The following is a 6,674-nucleotide window of genomic DNA, read 5'->3' as shown; positions in this document are numbered from 1 at the left end:
TAACATAAAAATGCTATGTGCACTTATACTTTTATTCCTGTACTTCATCAGGATGGTTTCCAAGATAGTAAATGGTGGCACAATAGTGTATATGAGCTTTTACTTCAGAGATGGTGAAACATAGTGCATTAAATATTATATAAGTGTTTACTTTCCTATTATGCATGTAACTAAGGACTATGTTGTTGTAAATCATGAGGATCTAATCCTTTGGTAGATTTAGTAATTTTTGGTTTCCTTTCATGAATTTTTTGAAGTAGAAAATTCTATCATCTGAAAACAATATTTCATTGCAATGATCAGAAATTTCTAGAAATAATGTCTTTATCTATGTTTCTGTATTTCTGTCCATGTCTTGTTCCCTCAGTGACTACACATACACATGCATACAAACATATACACGCATATGTAAATTAACATTTTTTATGACAAATGTAAAGCTTTGTAGGAATAAGATAACAGAGCGATTGGAATAGCTAAATGGGGAAATCTGATATTTTATGTGATTTTATCCTGGAAGTGATTGTGGATTCGAAATCAGGATGTAAAAGCTGGAAATGTTGACTATAAAATGTCACATAGAAAATTTAGAACTTGAAAGGAATTTTTGCCAGATTCTCAGGGATACAAGAAAAAAATGGAGTTTAGAGAACATCAAATAGGAAAGATAAATATCTTGACTTCAGTTGAATCCTGAAGGTTAGTATGAAAGTCAATATCTAATATTAAGTGTAGGCCTAAAGTTCAAGAGTCTTAACACCAGAGTTCTGGTTTAAATAATTGTAATCACTGACTACATTGATCCACTCCTAAACATGCTTCTTAAACACATACTCTTGACTACACAAAAGAAAGTCATCCCGAGCCTCAGATTATCATGACATTATTTGATGTTCAATGTGAAGCAATAATTTAAGAACTCCAGACAAACATGTGATCATGTTATATCTGATATGAGGCATAGACATCTTCTGTAGTTTCAGTTTTTGAAGATTTTTGTTCATCAGATCAACCCAAATTTTCTATATCTGTATATTTATAAATTTGATTGTGAAATTAATAATTTTCTAATTCAGTACCACTTTCAAACATTTTTTAAAAAATCTGGTGATCAAAGAGACTTATGTTTAATTATTGTTTTCATGGATAAGAATACAGAATGGAAATACTGCAGTACAACAGACTCCCATGAAGAGTACTTGCATCCCCAGTTTGCTCCCAGCCAACATGGATCTCATCAGCTAAGGGAAGACTCAGACCTCTGACCCTTCTTTCAAAGATGGAGTTTCTGGGTTATGTGCGGTAGTACACACCTGTAATGCCAGAGGTTGGTGAGGCTGAGGCAGGAGGATAGTGAGCTCAAAGCCAGCCTCAGCAAATGTGAGGCACCAAAGAACTCAGTGAAACCATGTCTCTAAATAAAATAGAAACTAGGGCTGGGGATGTGGTTCAGTGGTTGAGTGCCCCTGAGTTCAGTCCCCAGAATCTCCTAAAAAAGAGTTTCTGTTCTCCAGTCACACTGAACCCTCACCATGCTCTAGTGCTCTAGGCATGAATATTCTACTCCAGCTGAATACCATGTTCCTCATGAGGATTCTCCCATTACCACCACGAAAGGAAATGTGAACATGGAAGGAGACACATGTGATTTCATGGAGAACACAGTTCTGCATAATGGGGCAATAAAAGCATGTGTGTGTGCATAGTATGTGCACATGTAGATGTGTGAGAGGTTGAGTTGAGGTAGTAGGCATGTCTGTATGAGAGGGAGTGAGGGAGGGGGATGGGGAGAGAGGGAGGGAGTATTAAGCTCATTAAAAAAAACTTCCTTGGAATTTGAGGTCCCTTTAAGTTATAATTAATATTTTCTTCCCCTGATTCCTGCTCTGATGTTTATGGTGATTTCTCTTCTTTTTCTTTTACAACTTAAGAAATAATTTTCCCTAGATGTAGAAAAGGCCTTTTCTTTCATTTGTTTATTTCACTAGAAGAGTCTAGATAATTATCATCAATTCAACTCTAAACCCTCTGAATTGTGAAAATCAACAGTGACACAATCAAATCCATTATGTAGTCTACTGATACATCATCTACCAGTTTTATCTTTTGGAGAGCAGTGGAGCAGAGGAAGGGATTTAAGGGAGAAAGAGGAGGAGGGATGGGAAAAGGGAGGAACTGAATGAAACTGAGCAAATTATGGCCTGTAAATATAAGAATATGTCACAGTGAATTTCATGTTTATGTATATCTATAAAGCACTAATTAAGAATAAAAACTATGAACTAATAGGAGGAAGACCTGTAGAGTAGAAGAAGGGGAACTGGGGAGGGAAGATGGGAGGGAAGGGGGAAGTACTGGGAACTGACGTGGAACAAATTACATTCCATGCATGATTATGTCAAAGTGAACCCCAATATCAATGTACTATGAAAGCATAAAAAATCATGTGACTTAAAAAATAATAATAGAAAGCTCTCCAAGCTTCTGAGGGCTCTTATTGCTCTGGAGGCCTGGAGCTCAGCTCTCCTCTTATGAGCCCAGCCTTTTTGTTGTCTGAGGTTTTCCCCTTGGTCTTCTTCTTGGACTTCCTTTGTGTGTATTCAGCTTCTCTTTTGTCTTATTTTGCTCTTTTTGGCAGAACACATCCCCCCACCCACCCAAAAAGGGTGCATGGGAGATGTCATGGTTAATTCTGGGTGTCCACTTGGCTGGATTAAGGGAAACCCAGGTACCTGATAAGGCATGCTTTCTGGGTATATCTGTGAGGGTGTTTTCAGAAGGAATGACCATTTGAACCAGTGGGCTTAATAAGGAAAATTTCCCCTCTACCAACATGCATGGGCACCATCCTGTAGGCTGAGGATTTGGAGACAACAAAAAAGCAGAGGAAAGGCAAATTCCTGTTGACCTTCTCATCTTGAGCAGGGACACCTTCTCCTGCCCTTGGACAATAGAACTCCAGGACATGGATTTTTAGACTTGCATCAGTTGTCCTCAGTTTCATAGGTGTTTGACCTCAGACGGAATATCACTCCATCAGCTCTGTCAGTGCTCAAGCCTTTGGATTTGGACTGAGTTACAGCTCCTGTATCCTTGGTTCTCCAGACTGCATATGGTCTACTGTGGGACTTCTCAGTTTCCATAGTCATTTGAAAGAGACAGTTCCTGTAATAAGTGCCTTTCTATTATCTATCTATCATCATTTTGGTTATCTCTGAAAAACAGGAAATCATTTTTATGATATGTCATTATTTAGCTAAGAGTTATCTGGACATAGGTTTCTGGATTGTAATTAGCTTTTCTTATAGTCCTTAAGCCTTATCTTTAGTGAATTCTAGTGTGCTGTATACCTTTTGGAAAGTTGTATTTCCTCCTGAATCTTGATCCTTCATAAGAAACATGCTTTTTTTTTTTTTCCTTTTGAAATCTGGAAATATCTTCTTTCTTTATTTAACATTAACAAATATTAAATGTATATCAATTATCTTCCAATTACCCTTTAAGATAAAGAGCCCAATAAAAGTTAAAAGCAATTGATTAGAAATCTATATTTTCTAGCTAGTTGGTTCGGGCTCACCTCCTGTCTCTGCCTATGTGATTTTGAACAAGATACTTAACAAAGTCTTGTCTCAGTCATTTGGGTAGTAATTGGATATAATAATAATGTCATAGGGTGAATATATGATCCTTGAAACCCATGATTTTTTTTAACTTTATAAGCTCTGCCATGTGTCCAGCACGGGCTTCATGAAAGAAGGTTTGGTTCATAAGAAATTGCTAGTGAGTTTTACATTAAGGAAACAGACTCTCATTACCTTTAATATCAGCTCTGAGACGGCTTCTCCTAGCTCCAGCTTTTATTGGGGAACAAAAAATTCCAGGGAAAATCCCATCCAATGAAGGTTAAGGGGGGCAGCATCCCAAGTCAAGGACGACGATTGGGTCTTCAGGTCAGTGGCCAGGCACACCTCTGCACAGACAAGCCCTCAGACCTGGGAAAGGGTGGGGAAGGCTCAGACACAACTGTATTTAAGCGCCTCTCACCCAGCCAGGGAGGTAACTCAAATCACGTGGGAGGATGGCCTCCCACAATAAGATAAAACTGACATTGCAGAGGTGATTATTTTCGTTTACCAATTAAGAGGATTAAAAAGGATCATGAGACGGATAGATTCTACTGAATGATCCAGGTGGATCTAATAAATGTAATCCCAAGATCTTTATAAAAGAAAGATGACAGGATATGAGGAAGGAGCAGATATGATGACTGAGGTTGGATTGACATGAGAAAGGACTTACAATCCAGGGGATCCTTGCAGCCTCTGCAAGTTGAATAAGATAAAAAAAAAATGGATTCTGCCTTGGAGTCTCCAAAAGGAACCATCCCAGCTGACAGAATCTTCTTATCCCAGGGGAGATAACATTAAATCTTTGAACCCCGAAACTTTAAGATTTCTAATTTGTATTGAGTTAGTTGTTATATTTGTGTAATTTGTTAGGGTAGTAATGATGACTAGTAAAAAAGAAAAAAAAAAGAAAAAGAAAAAAAGAAAGCAAGAAAGAAAAGGAGCAGAGTGCCAAAAGCAGGGTGAGGGGAATCAGAAGTCAAATGATGGGAAGGTGGTGGTGAAGGGAAGATTATAAATTTTAGAGTTGGCAGCATTGAGAAATCGACCTTCCATCAGGATTTAAGGCTGCCTGTTGTTCTACACTTTTATAGACAATTAATATATTTTCATTTACCAATTAAGAGGATTAAAAAGGAATACAATGTAATTTTCATTTGCACTTCTAATTTTACTCTATTTCTTATGTTTTTTAGTTGTCATGTAGTTCCCATACGTATTTATGGGATAATTGTGATACTGTGGTACATGTATACATGGAAGGAGGATTAAATCAGGCTAATTAATGTGGCCATTTTCTCAAATACTTGCCCTTTCTTTGTGGGGAGGACATTTAATATCTCTTCTTTTAGTAATTTTAAAATATGCAGCCCATAATTGTTACATGTAATCACCGTGTTCTTTATTAGATTATTAGAACTCACTCCTCTTGTCTACCCCAATCTTTGTACCTTTAACTGACTTCTCTTTCCCCATCCACTCTCACTGTCATCCCTTCCCAAGTTCTGGTAACCATTGCTTATCATTACTCTAAAAGTTTGACTTTTTAATATTACATATAGGGGCTGGGATTGTGGCTCAGTAGTTGAGTGCTCGCCTAGCACGGTCGGGACCCAGGCTCGATCCTCAGCACCACATTAAAAAAAATAAAATAAAGGCATTGTGTTGTGTCCATCTACACATAAAAAGTAAATTTTTTAAAAAAAGTATTACATATACAAGTGAAATCATGTGGTTTTTATCTTGCTGTGCCTGACTTATTTCACTTCATGTAATTTCTCCCAGATTTATCTTGCTTTAACAGAGAAATCACAGTGATAACTCACAAGCAAATTAAAGTAAATAGTGTCTAATGCAAATATTACATTATATGAAGAGGAAGCATTTATTTTTTTTTGAAAATGGAAGTTTGTCCAATGGGGATTGGATGTTTACTGGACTTCAAATAAATATGTGATGAGTAGAGGTCAGAGAAGGCATGCCTGATAGAGGAAGGGGGTGGGTTAGTGGTGACACCACAGCAGAATGATAGACCCACTGCTCTACTTCAGACAGGAACAAAGCAGATCTGGTATGAGGGAGGCACAGAAATACATTCGTTCACAACTGGGATGATATCAAGATCCTTTGTGTCAACCAGAGATTTCAGGTGAAAATTTTGTAAAATGGTGGTCAGGAATAAAAACATCTCTATGCGGGCCAGACCTTCTCCTGCACACCTCCATTTTCCTGAAAATAACAAAGAGAGAGAAAGAGAGAGAGAAGGAAAATATTCCTTGAAGAGTATATTTCTAACTAGAACAAGAAGAATGTTGAATAACTATTTGATGAATGATTGGATGAATGACTGCAGATGGGTAGCAAATAAAAAGGCTGGATGATTAGACAGACCTAAGGATGAACACCTTGGATACCCACCTACTATTTTTCCAGCACTTTTCATTCAACCAATATTTATTGAACATCAGCTTTCTTCCAAGAACTTTATTAACCGTGTTCACATTAAAATCATTGTTTTGACACTTCATGTTTCCATCAATCTTCTCCCAGAAACAAACGTTCATTACTTGCATTCCCTGTTCCCAGTCTGATGTGCCACGATCTTTTCTTCCATTCATCAGATCTGTTTAGTTCCATCAGCCTTAAACATACAATGCAGTTTCAAGCTTTATCTTATGCTGTTCCTTTTGACTAGGATGCACTTCATACTTCTCTCAGATCCTAGATCAAATGTCTTTTTTCTGTTACACTCTTTGTGATTCTTCCAGGCTATAGATTCTCACTCTCTTTGGCTTCAATCAGCAATGAAGCACAGATTATTTGAATCATTATTCTTTATTTTTCTAGTCTGCTAAAACATGAATTCCATTATGGCAGAGCTTAGATTTTGTCATATTAGTATCTATAGTGCCTGACCTAAAAGCAAGTCTAAAGAGCCAAAGAATAAATTTAGGCAACTGTATGCCAGAGACTCAGCACACACTTTAGGTGTGGAAGGCCCCATATCCCAAGGAAGATCTAGATGTAGGAAGATCAAGGTGCTTCAGT

The sequence above is a fragment of the Callospermophilus lateralis genome, chromosome 15, assembly GCF_048772815.1.
Source record: "Callospermophilus lateralis isolate mCalLat2 chromosome 15, mCalLat2.hap1, whole genome shotgun sequence".
NCBI lineage: Eukaryota > Metazoa > Chordata > Mammalia > Rodentia > Sciuridae > Callospermophilus > Callospermophilus lateralis.
This window is presented reverse-complemented; position numbering follows the sequence as displayed.